Here is a 19,744-nt window from a genome sequence, read left to right on the forward strand (position 1 = left end):
CACCTCCATATGCCCCAGGAGAAGTGAACGATCATCCAACAAGAACGGAGATATGATTATATCCCCAGCCGTTATATTTATTTATTTAATCTGACAGGATTAAGGCAATAAGGCCTTCTCTTCCATCCTACCAGATAGCACATATAAATACAAAAAAAAAAAAAAGAAATACAGATGCTGATGGAAATAATACAAATTAAATTAAAGCCCTATAGAGGGTCAACAGGGTCAAAAGAACACTATAGAACTCTCATCCAGCTAATACAAGAAAAAAAAGAGAGATAGCAATGATGATAGTAATAACTGATAATAATAATAATAATAATAATAATAATAATAATAATACTAATAATAAATACATTACATATTAATTGTCAATTTTACAACAGCATAGTTACAATATGTGGAGTAACGGTCAGCGCGTCTGGCCGCGAAACCAGGTGGCCCGGGTTCGAATTCCGGTCGGGACAAATTACCACGTTGAGGTTTTTTCCGGGGTTTTCCCTCAACCCAATACGAGCAAATGCTGGGTAACTTTCGGTGCTGGACCCCGGACTCATTTCACTGGCATTATCACCTTCATTTCATTCAGACGCTAAATAACCTTAGATGTTGATACAGCGTCGTAAAATAGCCCAATAAAATAAATAAAAAATAAATAAATAGTTACAATATTTATTATATGTCATGGTTTAAGCCGAAGTTACGCAACCTGACAGATATTCTACAAGCAATTCTGTGAACTAGAATGCGATTTTTTCATTTAAATTTTAATTTTGATGTTGTCCGACAGTCTCTGATATGGTCAGGTTAATCAGATTCGCTATCTATCATAGCTTTCCAAATTCATCTCGATGATGAGTGGGCACCGGTTCCATTCACTGGTCGAATTTTCATGAGAAAATTCCTTCCTCATTAAGACCCAAACCAGCGTATATTCCGTAAAGCAAGTCCAGGTACGATGCCTCAGACCAGGGATTCTCAACGGTAGGGACCGCAGCCCCCTAAGGGTCCGCAAAGCTATTAATGTGTTAATGCGGGCCGCCAAGATGATGATGATGATAATAATAATAATAATGATAATAATAATAATAATAATCATCATCATCATCATCATTTGCATTACGGTACGGACCATAAGAGAACAAAACTCCAATCAAAACTGGTCCCGCCATCTTTTTGTGGGTCTTCCTGAGTTTCTTCTCCGACGAGGGTCGTGATTGTATATTGTCCTGGTAATTGATGTTTCTGTCATACGCTGTATTCGCTCCCTCCAATAAATTGTTTTGATGTCTTCTTATTATATCTATAATATTATGCATTTTTAATTTGGATCTAATGTCTTCACTTCTCTTTTTATGAAGTAGTGTATAGCCAGCCACAAACCTAAAAAATTTCATTTCAACAGCCTCAATTCTTCTCTCGTCTTTCTTCCTTAAAACCCAGTTCTCACATCCATACAGTAAAGCTGGTAAAGCCATCACTTTGTAGAACTTTAGTAATGTTTCTTTCGGAACTTTCCTATCTAAAGTTCGACGTATTGTTCCACAAAAATAATTAAAAGCATTTAACTTATTATCTATTTCTCGGCTCTTATTATAAGTGACGTTGCAGCCTAGATATTTGAACGTATTCACTTGTTCTATGATTTTATTGTTTAGTACAATTTTTGTTCTGATTGGGTAAGATCCTAGGAATGCCATTACTTTTGTTTCATCTGTGGAGATAATCATATTATATTTACAGGCAACTTCATTTAATTTAATCATTGCTATTTGCAGATCATTTTCGTTACGACTGACAATTACTTGATCGTCTGCAAATAAAAGTGTTGTAAAATTTACATTGTTAATATTAAAATGTTTAAACTCCTCAAACCAAATTCTTGTTATTTCATCTATATAATAATAATAATAATAATAATAATAATAATAATAATAATAATAATAATAATAATAATAATAATAATGATAATAATTTTACAATGTTACATTTGTTCGGAACAAATTCCTGCACATTTAAAGGACAAAACTAAAATTCTTCCAGTCACTTATTATCATAACACACTGCTCTCTTAAATTGACTGAGCATATTGGGAATTAAATCTTTGTTTTTCCAAAACACGCTATGCAATGTTTCATATAAAAGTTTTTTTATCTCGAGAAGGAAGCAAAAAACGAGCAAATTGTATTAAACCTTTTTGTTTGAAATATCTCAAAGAATAACCCCCTGAAATGAATGAAATTACTTACGACTTACTCTGTATAGTAGTCTACATTTTCTGAGGAGAGTTCTAGACTGCCGTTGAAAATGACTGTGTACACCATTCGAGGAATTGGGCTCATAGCATTACAGTTCTCCTTGAAATGGGAAATAATTAACTGAGATACAGTTCTAACATACTATAATGTAAGCTAGTTCTTGATAGGAGTTTGAAAAAAAAATTGGAATAAAAAGTAGTAAATTTGTACAGTTACATAAAGTAGCGACCATAACCTATAATGGGCTATAATCTCTTCTAATCTTCCTCTGCACTTCACAGAGCTAATAAAATTCTAATTTCACACAGTTACTGTTGTTGAATTTAATGAGCTTTCACATAAAATTTTATATTGTGCTCTAGCGAAGGGAATTAGAGTGGAGACGAACTCCATAAGCAAGGACATCATTTTCACCTCTAGTTGATACATCACGGGTAATGCTTGCGTGTACAGTAATAAGAAAACTGTTCACTGTTCTAGATTGTGTTGAAACTTATGACACGGATGATGATGATGATGATAATAATAATAATAATAATAATAATAATAATAATAATAATAATAAAATATCATACTTGCTTGTACAGTATAAGAAAACTGTTCACTGTTCCAGATTGTGTTGAAACTTGTGACACGAATGATGATGATGATGATGATGATGATGATGATGATAATAATTCAATATCATAAACTTATGAGCTTAAGGGATGTAAGACACTCCTCGTATGAAGGATAAATGGTTACGTAACAGTACTTGTTTTAAATTAATTAACTAAGGGAAATAAAAATTAGCAAGGGTATTTTATGTCAATACACGATTCAAGAGAGCCGAATTTGTGGAAGAGAGTCAATTGCCTCTACTGATTTATCCTTGGAAAACAAAGGATTACAATTTTTAATCTGTATTCTTTAAATTAAAACCATTACAAACGTCTTAAAATTAAGTAATTCATATGTGTCCGAAGTTTGCGGAAAGAAGAAGTTTCAGATCCGAACTGGAATTTCCCCCTAGACTAATACCTGAATGTGTCAGTAACTTTAGACAAGGACAAATTTGCTCTTTTGATTTGACGTTGCTTATTTTACAAATTTTCTTTAAATTAGATGCAAGTACTAATTAAATGATAATGCATTTTTCTAAACTCAGAAATTTTACTGTTTTAGGCATATGTATTCATTCAATAATAGTGTTCAGTCCAAGGCAGGTCTTTCACTACAAACCCAACATTCTCCAATCTTTCCTATTTTACACCTTTGTCTTAGTTTCCGTATATGATCCATGTATCTTAATGCCGTTATCAACTGGTATCTTCTTCTGCCCCAAACGTCTTCCTTCAAGCACCTATGCAGTTTCTTATTAGCTAATGGCCAGCCAATTTCTTTTTCGCTTCCTGATCAGTTTTAACATTATTCTTTCTTCACCTACATATTTTTTCCAACACAGCTTCATTTCTTATTTGTCTGTCCATTTCACACTCTCCATTCTCCACCATATCCAAATTTAAAATGTTTATAGTCGTTTCTCCACTTTGTTGTAATGCCTATGTTTCTGCCGCATAAAATGTCACACTCCACACAAAGCACTCCACTAGTCTCTTCCTTAGGTCAGCAGAAATGCTCCTTATTCTCTTTTGCTATTGCTATCTTTCTTTTGACTTCCTGGTAGAGGTCTGCATGAGCCGAAATTCTTAGGCCCAGCTCGGCTCGGCTCAGCTCGATCTGAACTGGATCCGAACTCGACCCTGAGCCCGAGATTAGCTAGTAATTATCACTCGAGCCCGACTCGAAACCCGAAAATTACCAGAGTTCATAGGAGTCAGGAATAGCTGCGAGAGAAAAAGTAGGCCTAATCTGCCAATCTACCCGGTAAAACAAATAAATAATCAACGCTCTGTGTATGACAGACTAGAGACGAAGTAAATGCCGTTATGAAACACGAGGTCGAACTAAACAATAAATTACGATACTGGTAGTCTACTGGTCTCAGAGTGTCAGGTGGACATCTAATCGTGCAGGCATTAAAATTTTCGTATTATTTGTTTAATCAGTATATAACAGATTTGCGTTTCTTTAAGGCCCGAGCCCAGCCCGAACTCGACAAGCATACGTGAATTTCGGGGGATCCCGACTGCGCGCAGACCCAAAATTTTACCTGCTCTGAAGTGATCAACTGCGCGCGCGGTCACTTTTCGAAATAGGTCAACTGCGCGCGGTGGTCAATTTTTGAGTCAAGTCAACTGCGCGCGAAGGAAAACGAAAGTTAAGTTGGCACTACAGCATTTTCCTTCCCATTTTCAGAGACTCTATGACTGCTAAGCTACACCAGTCATCGATATGGTTAAAATGCTTTGTCATATTCTCATGCCCATAATGGGGCACTCGTCAAGGTATTTAAAAAGACACGGAAACTATTTTCATTCCTTATGATAATAATAAGAAACGCTTTTTAAAAAATTCAAACGTGTCATAGTTCCATTTCTGTACTTCAAAATCAATTCCTGTATGTACTACACATATTTTTCACTTTTATTGTTAGATCGGTGAGGCCTATCTCTATCATTCATTTTAATGTAGGTGGTTGTCTGAGTTTGAACGATAGCGTCAACAAAATGATATATATGTATATGTGCACTGTGAAAATTAAGGCCGAAAGGCCTGTGAAATGCCTCACAAGCATTGGTTGTTGTTTCAGAACTTATAGTATTGGAAGCCACATTCTGAATCTATGAAGGTCGTTGTCAAATAATCAGCAAAACATGCAACATTTTCACTGTCGGGTTTAATGCTCATTAAATCTTCAACAAAAGCATCCTCAACTTCGTCGGGAGAGAGAAAAGCCAAACCAAACACTCAGTGTAACCATTTACCTATATCAGTGTTATTTTCTTTATAATCGGAAGATAGCCCTAACGCCTGAATTTTCCTCCACCAGGCCTGCGTCAAATGAAATCTATAACCTACTATTAATGAAAATAGCCACACCTGACCAACTGTTTTGTATATAGCTACTTCGAAATCAGACACATGATTGACGGTTCAAACTTAATATTCATATCATCACAAGCATTTACGATTTGAGTTAATACTTTTTCGTACGTTAACTGCTGTTTTGTTTGGCAACAAACAAAATACTAAGGGGATGCACTGACCATTGTTTGAAACATGAATTGTAAATAACTAATAAAAAATTTTACAGCAGTAGTCGAAGGTACCGTAACATAAATTGTTACTCTCACAAAACCTGACTAATAATAACAGTGCTACCAACAGTCTTGTGGAAACATTACCAAGTCGCAAATAAAACACTCGCGCGCAGTCGACCTGTTTACAGCATATCTCATCTCGCGTAGTCGACCTGTTTACAGCATACCTCATCTCGCGCAGCCGACCTGTTTACAGCATACTTCACCTCGCGCAGTCGACCTGTTTACAGCATATCTCATCTCGCGCAGTCGACCTGTTTACAGCATACTTCATCTCGCGCAGTCGACCTGTTTACAGCATATCTCATCTTTACAGCATACCTCATCTCGCGCAGTCGACCTGTTTACAGCATATCTCATCTCGCGCAGCCGACCTGTTTACAGCATACTTCATCTCGCGCAGTCGACCTGTTTACAGCATATCTCATCTTTACAGCATAACTCATCTCGCGCAGTCGACCTGTTTGCTGAGATAAAGCTGAACCTGCTCTCGCGCAGTTGGGCAAACAGTAAGCCTAAACTTTTTCGCGCGCAGTTGGTACACACCCGTGAACTTCAACCCTAACCCGGCCCATCGGGCCTAGGCCCTGGGACTTGACTCGAGCCCGTGCAGAGCTCTGTTTCCTAGTAGCAGGTTGTGTTACTATTTATAGTACATCCCAAGCTGTAAATAATTACACATTGATTTATTTTTTCTAAATTAAATCGTTAGAGAAACATATTTTTGAGCTTACAAACTTATACAGTTGATAGTTATGAACAAAAAATAAAACGTAGCCTATCAGTGAATCGGTCGAATTAAAAAAATGATATTAAATCTTAATATATGATATATAATTATTGTAAATAAGGTTATTTTACCGTTGAAGTTACACTTTAAGCTATTCAATTCCCTGAATAGCTATTCACTTACGGTTGGCTATACATTGGTTCAGTTTTCTTTTTCTCGGAAAACAGCAGAAAATCAATAGTCATTTCTCTTCATTACACAGCCGTCAAACGAATTTCAAGCAATACGTTACCTTTTCTCTTTTTTTCCTGCATCGATCTTTATTCTATGCTATTAAAATCATGTTTATGTCGACGAGGCACCTTCGGCGTTGTACACTTTACGGTATTTTACGTAGCCTACCAGCTGTGCATAATAATAACTAAACCGTTAATGTGCTGGGCAGCTCGTTAAGATTTCAGTGTGATAAAACAATTCCCGACGTACACTTTGCGAGATCAATCAAGAAGCTGTTCGAAAATATTAATTGGATATAGAGTTATTAAATAAAGCGAGGTAACTGAGGAAAGCGAGAAACACAAAAAATTAAAGATTGAGAGAGAGTAAAGGCCGGTTCACAATAAGCCAGGAACTGAAACGACTAGAACGAGAACGGAATAGTAATATGCGTTACAAGAGCGGTATGTTGATGTTTTCATGTTCGAGGAAAAGATTGAAAAAGCGAAACGTAGTTGAGCTTTTTTAATTTCCGAGAACATGGAAACAAACATACCGCTCGTGTATCGTACATTATTTTGTGCGAAGATCGTTTATTACATACCTGAAAGACGAATTTCTAATTAGTTGCAATGAAATCTCCATCTTGGTTTCTGTTTAATGACGGCAACTTCGGAACACCAAAATATCTTTCTTCAACATTGTTGCTATAAAATGTTTTCTGTGTTTACTATACTCCAGCAGGCCGTGATATACGTCTGTCTTTTTTTCCCCCCAGTCTATAAATGCGAACTTAAAACAAACGGTAAGGTTATGTAATGATTTATTTTTCATTTTAATATTTTAACAATATTATTTATATAACATATTGCAGTAATAACATCGGCATCTGGAATGTTGTTGATTTTTTCACGGCTTCCTTAATGTTACTTGCATCAGGAATGCAATAACTTAAGTGGAGTAGTAGAGTTTATTTAATTTTTGCAAATATTTAAAAACAGTAATTAACAGTGCAATTTAGGTGAAATTGCAGTGGTAAATTTCCAATTTATAATTATTACTATGTTAAACGTCTCTAAAAATCATATGTTAAAAGCCTAAAGCAGTAAAATGAATATGTCTCTTAAGCGGTAAGAAGAGGGAAATTGTTATGTGTGTTACGTTGGGAATACTGAATGTGGTATTTCACTCTTACCGCGTATTGGTTTTGTGCGGAAAGCAAGCAAATACGCACGATCTCGCACAAATAATGTTAAAATAAGTATATTTAAATGTGAGCGTTCACAATAGTTAATTGTGAATGCTCACATTTAAATACATTTATTTTAACAATATTTCCGTTATAGTTCTCGTTGCCGTTTTCATTCCCGGTTTATTGTGAACCAACCTTTACTCCACAGGTGTGGACCTTAATGTCTTGAGAAATTTTTTGTGTTAGTATAACACTGAACGAACCTGCACGAGGCTTAGCGGTACGTTTGTAAATGTGTCGGATAGAATATTGCTATGTCCCTGTAGCACAATATACTGTATAAACAGTGTAGATGGTTTCTGGCAGAGAATGAGGTCGAACGTTCAAACTTCAGCAGGTACTTTTCTTTTTACTTACGGTACCGGTATGTAACTTTAAAACGTCTGTTGTGTCATTTAAAAGCCAGGACTAGTTATTTTGAATGGAGTGTTGTGAGGTAAGAATAAAACAAGATCAATAATACAAAACACAATTTTTCATGGAGAACAAGGTTGGCCATTGAAGGAAACAAAAGCTAAATTATTGATAACAGAAATGGATTTTTGGCGTCGATCTGCCAGAACCTCAGGAAAAGAAAAAGAATTAAAAATGAAGCAAAAAAGGGAGTCAAAGATACAATTTTGGATGCCATCTCAACAGTTTAGTTGAGATGGTATGGCACGTGTAAAGCATGAATGTAACACACTTCCCAAAAATGTATTCGAGTGGAACCAGAAAGAAGAAGAAAGAGAGGAAGACCAAGAACTACCTGGCAAGATGGGATAATGACAGTGATGGCAGCAGAGAATTTGGAAGATTATCTATGGCGCGATAGAGAATAATAGAGAAGGGCAATCGGAAGATGTCAAAGACATTGAAACCCCGATATATACATATTAATTTGAATATTTTTAAGTATCGTAGCGGAATACCCGAAATTTCTTTGTTTTACGATTTTGTTATTATTTCGTTAATGTAGGCCTATACCAAGTTAAGGATGTTGGTGAAGGGATACATAATTTACACACTCCTGTGCTGTATTCATTTTATGTAAATTTGTGCTACATTAATTAGATATTAAGAGTCCACTGCAAGAATGATGGATGTCATTTGGAATACATTTTGCAGGAGAAGCAATTGAAAGTTTGAAATGCTTAGCGCTCAAAGCTTAACTGTGATTTTCCGATCATTACTGGACAATGACTATCAATGTTAATGCCATATAACTCTGTATGTACATTCTGTAGCCTATGTCTTAAGCTATGCATTGACAATCTTGGTTCATTTTCGACAAGAAAGTGACATCCATCATTCTTGCAGTGGACTCTTCATATACTAGGTTATTTAAATCATAAAATTCGTAGGTAATTTAAATTTATTAATTTTGAGATTGTAGGGAAAGCATGTTTTAATGTAATCCAGAGAAGGAAGCCCATCTTATTTGGGTGTATATTCAATGTATTCATTCTTTTCAATAATAGTTCAACTAAGTAAACTAGAACCTGATATATTTAACAGCATCATATACGAATTCATCTGCTGGAAAACAAGCGTGCGCTTGCGCTCGTTTCATAAACATCCTCGCGTCTTAATTACTATCATTATAGGCTCGTTGCATAATGTACTATTATTATGCTATTGTTTTCTTAACAAATGATATAATCCTACAGTAAATTCTAGATATGAATAGAAGAACCACCAACATTGCTGTCGTAACCTTCACAGTATCGGAGTGCTCTGATTAGTTAGTTGGGAGGGGAAACTGTCCCCATAGCCTCACTTCATCCTTGCTCGTGACAGCGACACAGTTTTTTTGTGTTTGCGGACGTAAGTCGTACTGAAGTTTTACATCGCATTTATCTTGCTCGTAACAACGAAACACAGCGACTTTTTTTATAACTGGCATTAACATTCAAGTCGTAATTACGTGAACGACATCTAGTGAACAGAGCTTTTGTCTTCTGTTTGGGCGCAGACTTAACCTTACTGATGTAAACTTAGAAGCTTAGTGGCTTCATGTCATTATGTTTATATTTCGGCCAATCACAAGACAAGAATGGCATTTTAACAGACGATCGAAAGTAGAGTCGAAGCACAAGATAAACCTACCATATGTAATTTCAATTTATCTTTTGCCCTTGTACGTACTGTACAATGAGTCGAACAGCATTGCGAAATCTACTTCCAATAGACCTGCAAGAATTAGCTCCCTACACTCTGAGATGGAATGCAAACCAAACTTATTGCCACACGGCAACATCGATTCCTGCCCACAATCGATTCCATTAATCGACAATACCACTCAAGAATCAATAGACTTGGTTATTTCTTAATGTAAACATTCCCCATTGTGAATCCTGAAGTTATCTTGCTTATGTTACAGCTTACTGTACATCAAACTGTCATGTTTACATTCCAGTTTCCATTACGAAAGAGTTGATTTTGATAAACATGCGAGAACAATATTTACCTTGCTTAGTTTCTTAAAAAAAAGAGAGAAATAGGCTAAATAAAAACTAAACAGTAGCAAAAATTTGCTAATTCCAGCATTATAAAAGTTTAAAAATTATTAAAACAATAATTCCATTAAACTATTTAAATACTCATAAAACGAAAGTCACCGAACACAGTAGTTCAGTGACAAAATACTGGACTAGCGTTCTTGAGGTGCCGGGTTCAAAGCTGGCTAATCTGATAGCGATTTTTAATGGTTTCTTTGATCGTAAAATTAATATGAATCAATTGATTTAAAACGTAAATGCTGGATTGGTTTCGATATCTACAAAAGATACAGATAAGTTTCACAAGGCATTAATTACTACTGTTTGTATATAGTTCGCACACGTGCTGATGGATGGCAGCAATCCAATGTAACAACTATACTGCGATCCATAATGTCTGACAGGCAACGTAAACATTACCGGTAGAGGTTGGGCGAAGGATAATGATTATTCAACCAATGACAGAGGTCACATTCATTGAATAGTAATTATCCTTCTCCCATCCTCTGCCGACAATGTTTACGTCGCCTGTCAGACGTTATGGAATGAAGTATAAAGTGCCTCTCTAGTGGCTGTTGTAACAACAATATCGATAGTTGCGTGATACCATCGCAGTTAAAGCGACTATAGTACATAAAATCGATTAAAGAAGTAAAAGAAAGCTGAAATAAAATCTTCAGGAACTTAAACATTGACCTTTATTAGAAAACAAACAAAAATAAAAACCAATATATTTTAATATCGCTATTAATTTTAAACGCCGAATTTAACGAACGTCAAGTGACGTTACCATTATTATTATTAGGCCTACATTATACGAGAAGCCACATCAGAGTGACTTAAGCAAAATTAGTTAATATTTTTGGTTTAAACGTGTAAGATATAATTTGAAATTTATTACCTTTCTTCCTGAAATTACGAAAAGTGGTCTCTTCGGTATACTAACGAATGTTAACCATTGCATCGAAGATTCATGGGTTCAATTCTGGCGACAGTCACAGATTTCAAAGTGTTAAAATCCTTATCATGGCTTCCCCAGAGAGGAAAGTAAAGTTGTGAGGCCCGTGTCGTACATTTATGGCATGTAAAAAACCTTGACCCTGACATAGAGCTCAATGCAAAAAATATCAGCCATCTATACATGCCGGAATTTTTCAGGGAATAGAAGAACACATTATGGTGAATGAAATGAAATTGCCTCTTATTTGCAGACGGCCAAATCAGCATAGCTTCTTCAAACAAAACAGAAAAAGCGACTCATGAATAATTATGGAAATTAATTCTGAAATACTATTTAAATACATAAATTCAAAAACGAAGTTTATAGTAATGATTGGAATTTAACATAAAAAATTATTGGAACTGGTATAATTGAGTAAGTGACCTACTTTAACTACTTCGGATGCATTATATCACATTGTGAAAGTATGGATATAAAGAGGAAGTTAAGAAAATTAAAAGAAAATGTGGTACGATAAGAAGCTTTAATAAAGACAGTAAAGCACAAATAAAAATTTTAAATAAATTACCAAAAAGTATAAAAAGACTGTGGATTGTCACCTTTGCTTTTTAGTAGGTCTATATATTCAGAACAAATAAATTAGAAATATGGTATAGAAAATGTTCGAAAATAGCAGTGGAAATAAAGAGTAGGCTTTAATCTGTTCTATGTCCCCTTTGGAGATGATGTAATAACTTTGTCCAGGAATATTAAGATATAACAGTCTTACTAATAAACCGTGTATAGTTTTTATACGAGACTTATGCAGAGTTGAGACAGAAAACGTTACTAATAAACCATGAATAAGCTATGGACGTATAAATAGGCTGTAACTATACAATGGAAATTGCTTTGCAGTAGTTATATACACGAAACCCCTTGTTTAAGCGTTGTATATAGCGAAAAAATGGCCGCCCCTCTAACAGCTGTTCGTATCGACTGTCATTTTATGATGATGGCTGCCTAGTAACCAAAGAAGAACAAACCAAAGATCATAGAATTATTAGAATAATATTGCTGTAGCTTGTACTCTTTGACCAAAATGTAGTGTGGTAATCGATTAGAGCCAGTTGTACTATCGATATTTAACACGCTACACTAGAGCGCTCTACCGGATGCAATAGAGAACCTCAGATATTCTATTACCTTTCGTAACAAAGTAATGACAAAACTATGACGTAGCTGTCTAACAGTTATACTGTTATACACGACGTATGTAGTAATTATTAGTAAGGAATTTACACACGACTTATAAACGAGCTACTCATTGTATAAGACAGTTAAACGTCTGTATATACAGTTTTTATTAGTAAGACCGATATAGTATAAATTTATACATTCTTACAAAACTAAAGAATAATAACAACAATGTGCTTAAACATAATTTTTAGTAAAACAGAATATACTGTATTTAGTCTATATAGGAGGAAAAACAACTAATATTGCTTTAGATTCTGATAGTCCGCCGAGTTAGCTCTGTGGTAGCATGTCTGGCTGCAGACTAGCCGGCTCGGATTCGATTCATTTATAATTTCTACCGCGGGACTAAAGGAGATGGCAGTGCAAAACTTCTCATCCCAAATCTCTCCGGAGTGCATATGAAGAGAAGGTATATGTTGACAGTGATTCGTCCGTCGGACGGGGACGTTAAACCTTGGTGCTATTCGACAGGCGTAGGCTACGTGCCAGCACCGAGTTTCCGCTTCTCTCTTTTTCATCTTCATCATCATCCTCACTCATTCCCTACACCACACCTAAGGCTGGTTCACAATAAACCGGAAACGGAAACGACAACGAAAACGGGAACGGAAATATTTTAACAATGTATTTAAATGTGAGCATTCACAACTAACGATTGCGAATGCTCGTATTTAAATGCATTTATTTTAACATTTCCCGTTCTCGTTATCGTTTCCATTCTCGGTTTATTGTGAACCAGCCTTTATACATACACTCACCCTATTACACGACATAACCTCCACAAATACACATCATGCACAGCGTGGCCCGCCGAAGTGGTGTGCAACTTGAAAAATGGATCATAGTCCTGCCATATATCCGCAATATGCAAAACCCGAATGACGTAAGTGAAGTGGGTAGGCATTGGGTGTACACACACACGTTCGATTCTGAAGAAATTATTTTTAATTGGTTATTTTACGAAGCTATATCAACTGCTAGGTTATCTAGTATCTGCATGAGATTAAAGTGATAATGTCAGCGGAATGAGTCCAGGGTCCAGCGCCGAAAGTACCCAGCATTTGTTCTTAATGGGTTGAGGGAAAACCTGAACCAGGTAACTTGTCTCAACCAGGATTTGAGCCCGGACCCGGTCGTTTCACGGTCAGGTCAAGGTAACCGTTACTCCACAGCGGTGGACCTGAAACTATTAAAACATATTTTAATAAAGAGTCAATAAAATATGTACCGGTAAGCATTTTTTCCTTCTATACATATGAAGAATCCTTACCTGAAGTTTTGCACATTTTTTCGTTACACCCTGTGTTATAAAAATAGTGGAAAAATAGGACAAGCTTCCCAATATCAGTGTTAATGGGTTTGAAATAAGTGATTTCGTCATTTGTTTTGACTGCATTACTTTTCATTCAATATAGGTATGTAATAGTTATTATTATAACAGGGCTCAGTTTCGTAATCCTGCGGTTAACATTCTCGGAATTGACAAGGTTGTAGTAAGCTTCCCGGTCAATGGATTTGAATGCGATATTAGAGTGAGACGTGTCGGAACACTTCGCTTCGCACTCGTGCCGCTGGTCTCGGATGGACGCTTATCGCTTGGCATGCATTTCAGCTCGGTCACTGCCTGGGTCAGGCTCGTCGAACGGTCTCCCCAAACAACGACGTGGAGCCGATTCTTTCAATAGGGCGGATTCAATCCGTCACGAGGAACAGGTTTACATAATCCGGGCCCATTTCTGGGGACTCTGAGGGCAAAGAGGTGACAGCGTGATGCTAAAAGTTCTAGGACACTTGGTAAACATACACACACATCTTAAAATTTCTGAAGAAGGCCAATTGCAGGCCGAAACATGTTAACCAGGTACGGTAAAATTTAACACGAGAAAGAGATATAATACATATTCCGAAATTAAAATTTCCTTCGCAGAACAAAAAGTTACATTTGTTCGAATCAAATTTCTTCACATTTGAAGGACAAAAATAAAATTCTTTCAATTATGTACTGCCATAATACACTGCTCTCTTAAATTTACTGAGCATATTGGGAATTAAATCACTGTAGTTCTGCGCATGATTAGGTTGTCTCCGAAGCAGTTGTTTGCGCTCTTTAAATCGGATTGATTCCGCAACAATTGTCCTATGAACAAGACAGCAGGTTGTACATATTATGTGCTGCGGCTTAGACGTATACGCTTCACGCTGAGCATTCCTTTAATCGGATGATGTAGACCTACTGGTTCGAATCCGAGTATTTTTTAAATAAGTGTGTAATTTTTTGTTTAGTTCTCTCATTTCTTTGACTCTCACTCTCTCTCCCTCTTTTTTTTCCCCCCCTTGAAGTGCTACTTTAGCCGAAAAAAATGTTTTCTACATCTGAAATTCATAGCACTTGTGGAAGAGCGTCTTAGTTTTATGTTATCGATCAAATTGATGTCATTAAATTCAATTATTGCGAAATATACAGCAAAAGTAAAGTTTTTTTCAGTAGCTAATGTAAACAGTAAACAAACGGCATAGTTCTCAAATAGAAAAAGGAGAGTTCATTAATTTAAAATCAGTGATCAATATGGATGTCCTAATCAATAAAATATTCTGTTTTCCTTTAACAAAAGCATCACTACAAGACACAGAACCAATTTCCATTCAAATGGCAAATCGGTTTCTTAGTGCCCGTATAGTGGCGTGTCTAATTCTCCTACGTAAGCAGTCGAATTACAGGATGTCGAACTTGATTTCTGACTAACTTAAGAGATTCCACTGTACATTACTTACTAATTACAATGTATACAAGCGCAAATTACTTACTTACTTACTGGCTTTTAAGGAACCCGGAGGTTCATTGTCGCCCTCACATAAGCCCGCCATTGGTCCCTATCCTGAGCAAGATTAATCCAGTCTCTATCATCATATCCCACCTCCCTCAAATCCATTTTAATATTATATTCCCATCTACGTCTCGGCCTCCCTAAAGGTCTTTTTCCCTCCGGCCTCCCAACTAACACTCTATATGCATTTCTGGATTCGCCCATACGTGCTACATGCCCTGCCCATCTCAAACGTCTGGATTTAATGTTCTTAATTGTGTCAGGTGAAGACTACAATGCGTGCAGTTCTGTGTTGTGTAACTTTCTCCATTCTCCTGTAACTTCATCCCTCTTAGCCCCAAATATTTTCCTAAGAATCTTATTCTCAAACACCCTTAACCTATGCTCCTCTCTCAAAGTGAGAGTCCAAGATTCACAACCATAAAGAACAACCGGTAATATAACTGTTTTATAAATTTTAACTTTCAGATTTTTTGACAGCAGACTGGATGATAAAAGCTTCTCAACCGAATAATAACAGGCATTTCCCATATTTATTCTGTGTTTAGTTTCCTCCCGAGTATCATTTATATTTGTTACTGTTGCTCCCAGATATTTGAACTTCTCCACCTCTTCAAAAGATAAATTTCCAATTTTTATATTTCCATTTCGTACAATATTCTGGTCACGAGACATAATGATATACTTTGTCTTTTCGGGATTTACTTCCAAACCTATCTCTTTACTTGCTTCCAGTAAAATTGCCGTGTTTTCCCTAATCGTTTGTGGAGTTTCTCCTAACATATTCACGTCATCCGCATAGACAAGCAGCTGATGTAACCCGTTCAATTCCAAACCCTCTCTGTTATCCTGGACTTTCCTAATGGCATACTCAAGAGCAAAGTTAAAAAGTAAAGGTGATAATGCATCTCCTTGCTTTAGCCCACAGTGAATTGGAAACGCATCTGACAGAAACTGACTTATACGAAATCTGCTGTACGTTTCACTGAGACACATTTTAATTATTCGAACTCAAATTACTTACTAACGTAAGAAAATGAACTTTCTTTGTCTTAGCATTTTGTAAATTCTTTCATTTCGAACTAACGAGAAATATCTTAATCGACGTAGGGTTTGATAGTCTAAATTCCTATAATTCAGACTCTCGGAAAAATGGAGACCAACATCCTCTTTAAAAAAAAATTCTCTGGAGAAATGAACTCGCAAAAGTATGTGCGTCACACTCTTCGCTATGATGAAAAGGTGTCTGTAAATACGAAACACAGATGAGTGCATGCCCCTTAATTATACGCCAACTGCAAGACCGGGACAGAGTGCAAGCCCGCCACTTGGACTGTAATTAATAGCAGAGTTCGCTGATTCTCCACAGGGCGGAGATTCGCTCCGTGCTCCATATTAAAAGAACTACAAAAATTACTACGTCTGTATTCCTACTTCAAAGCAGGAGCAGCATTTCCTTGACCGCTCGAATGGCTTCTCCAGACGGATAGAACTAACCAAAGAAATATCAAAATAACACTGAGGCAACCGCAAAGAAACGCAATTTTATTGTAATGTAAGGCTTAGGGAATACCGACTGCGGAGAATATTCCTTTTAGTATATCCGCTTTGCTCTCTTTCCGATTCCCTCTTGTATATTATTCACTGTTGAATTCTATGGAAGTCTCAAGCCGATACTTGTATACAGAAATCCTCCGCATACAATCCAGGGACAAAACGTTGTGTTATTTGTGTTCAGAATAAAACATGAAGTGGGCACAGTGAGAGTAAATTTTTCGGTGCACTCTTTTCCAAACGGCCAGAACGAGGAAGATCCGGATTCAAATCCCGATTTTTTTTTCGTTGTTGGTAACACTATAGCATCTATTAGATGCTTTATGGCTGTGCTAACAGATGGAGTTACTTGTCAACAATGTGACGCTGAAACGTGTGCCCAGCGACAGCCCTGATTTATTTTATATTTTAATGATTGGTTAATTAATATTAACCTGGCACACACACAATCTCACTCACATTTATACAAAGTTCCAGACTCTAAACCAGGCTTGAAGGACCGGGCGACAATTGTGGCGTTACGTCACTCATCGGATACGTCACTCACCCCTTCCTTCCATTCCCGCGTCATTGACTTGGTAGGGAGGGGATTTGTATTCAGTGTCTGTCTTATGTGATTGCGTACGGGCCACAGATACGTCATTCAACGCCGGTGGACTGTGGACGGGGAACCAACGCTTTCTCCATGCTTTCCACCCCTCTCTCGCCTGTATCTGTATCACCCAGGTGATTTTTCTTCTTCAAGAAAAATCGCCCAGAGCCGAGTCCGAGAGTCGAACCCGGGACCTCCAGATCTGTAAGCCAGCATGCTGACCAACAGACCACGGAGACAGTCTGATCCCGAATTTGTGCTGGTCAAAACAGATGTTGATGCGGATTTATTGGGATTCCACAGATTTTTTCTGGCACCATCATTAATATCGCTACATCACCCATAACTAACATCATCACCTTCACTAATGATGGGAGTTTTCAAGATATTGAGGAATTTGATTCTTGTGATGAATTATCGATATCTTGAATTATTGTCTTCACAGTATTCAAATTGTCGTTGTTCCTGTAATAACTCCTATGTGACATATTTATCGATTTTCAGATTTTTGCGCTATTAAATAACTTAAATGGTGATACAGCAAATAATAAGATCTCCTATATGTAATTATATTTCTTTGTTTCGAAAATGTAAGAATTCACAGTCTCCTATGTACGGCTGCCATCAAATCCGTGGCGCTACAGCCCGTGAAGGGCCTGGACCGACCAGCCGGCTGCTAGCCTCACGCCCAATGTCGAAGTAGAGGTGGACGATCATCCAACCAGAATGGAGGTATCGTGTGGTTAGCACGATGATCCCCCCAGGTACGGCTGCCATAGGATGAATAAATGTGTTTTTTCTTCCTACTAAAATGTTTATATTTTGGACATAGGAGTTATTGCAGGAACAACGACGAAATACTTTAGTGGTGTTTTAAGATATTCTCTAGGCTCTAGGCTAAAGTTCTCCGTTCCTGTTCTTGCTTTGCAACAGCGAGTCTATACTGTGAGCTCTAAAGCAGTGTTTTTGAACCTTCCCTGGAAATGTACTTCCTTTTGCATCCAATATTTAAGTACATCCGTAATAAATATCATAATTGTGACAAGCCAATTTGTCCACCCCTGTGGAGTAACGGTTAGCATGCCTGACCGTGAAACCAGCTGACCCGGGTTCAAATCCTGGTTGGGACAAGTTACCTGGTAGAGGTTTTTTCCGAGTTTTTCCCTCAACCAATTAAGAGCGAATCCTGGATAACTTTCGGCGCTGGACCCTGGACTCATTTCACTGGCATTATCACCTTCATCTCATTCAGACGCTATATAATCTTTGCCGGTATTGGTGAGTTGTAATTTATGGACTATTGTAATGGTTATGAGTAGGCTTCGTATTCCAGCTACCTAAAGACTGAAGTTAAAGACACATTGGGTATATAATACGCCGAACACAGGTAATACAACGGATAAGGATATAAACAAACACGTCGTCATTGCGTGTTCGTGCAGTACAGTCAACTCCCTACATTCTGAAGCTATACTAACAAACACATGCTTGAGCCGTGATGTTTATTTTCGTCGTGATGTTTGCAGTGAATAATAACGTGCATTCTTAAGTTACGGAACTTGAACATATGTGGAGATCACTTGAAATGATTTTACATTGCAAGAAATTCTTTCAATAGCACATGACGTTATTGATGTAGTACAAGATATTCCTATTGTCTGATATTTTTTCGTGTTTCATTAGCTCATCACTGAAAACCCACTAATTTTCTGTAGCTTATACTTTTCTAGAAACTCCCTAAAATGTAGATTATTTAATTTATTAATTGGAATGTTGGCACTGAACATCATGGTAGGCTACACAAATGCATGCTAACCGTGGAGTTAATATTTTCATAATTTTCAATTTGATGGTACTGCTTCTTTTGGATTACGCTCAGTACACTTTCTGTGCATTTTGGTATTGCCGTGTCTTTCAGTGCACTATTTCTGTCACCTTTACGTTTATTTTACACAATTTATATGTAATTTTGCCTGTATTGACAGTGTAAATATTAGTTCAAATATCCTCAACTATGCCCTGCAATATTACACGCTTGAGCGTCTTACCTAAGACATTTTACCTCTGCAATGAACCTTCAATCAGCCACAAAGATGTAATGAAGGATGGATAGAATAGAGAAAATTTCTCTCCGGCACCGGAGCTCGAACCCGGATTTTCAACTCTACGTGCTGACGCTTTATCCACTAAGCCACACCGGATTCCAGTTCCGATGCCAGATAGAATCCTCTCAGTTCTATCCATCCTTCATCATATGGTAACGCAGAATTCCTCCACGGAAATATATGTAGGCCTACTTCGGTACATCTATACTAATAATAAATCTGTAGCCGAAATTTTTCTGGTAATTTTCGATTTTCCAAAAATAATTGGTCCTAACATGTATAATTAACCGCCCTGAAACCGAAAATCGCTTTTTTTGAAATTTTTG

The 19,744-nt window shown here is 36.9% G+C and overlaps 1 protein-coding gene across 3 annotated transcripts in view; it reads right to left on the reverse strand.

Annotated features, from left to right (window-relative positions):
- The window catches only part of LOC138696796 (uncharacterized), a 420,480-nt gene that overhangs the window by 157,119 nt on the left and 243,617 nt on the right, over nucleotides 1-19,744 (reverse strand). The gene's annotated exons all lie outside the window — the stretch shown is intronic.

This window comes from Periplaneta americana, chromosome 3 (genome assembly GCF_040183065.1).
Source record: "Periplaneta americana isolate PAMFEO1 chromosome 3, P.americana_PAMFEO1_priV1, whole genome shotgun sequence".
Classification (NCBI taxonomy): domain Eukaryota; kingdom Metazoa; phylum Arthropoda; class Insecta; order Blattodea; family Blattidae; genus Periplaneta; species Periplaneta americana.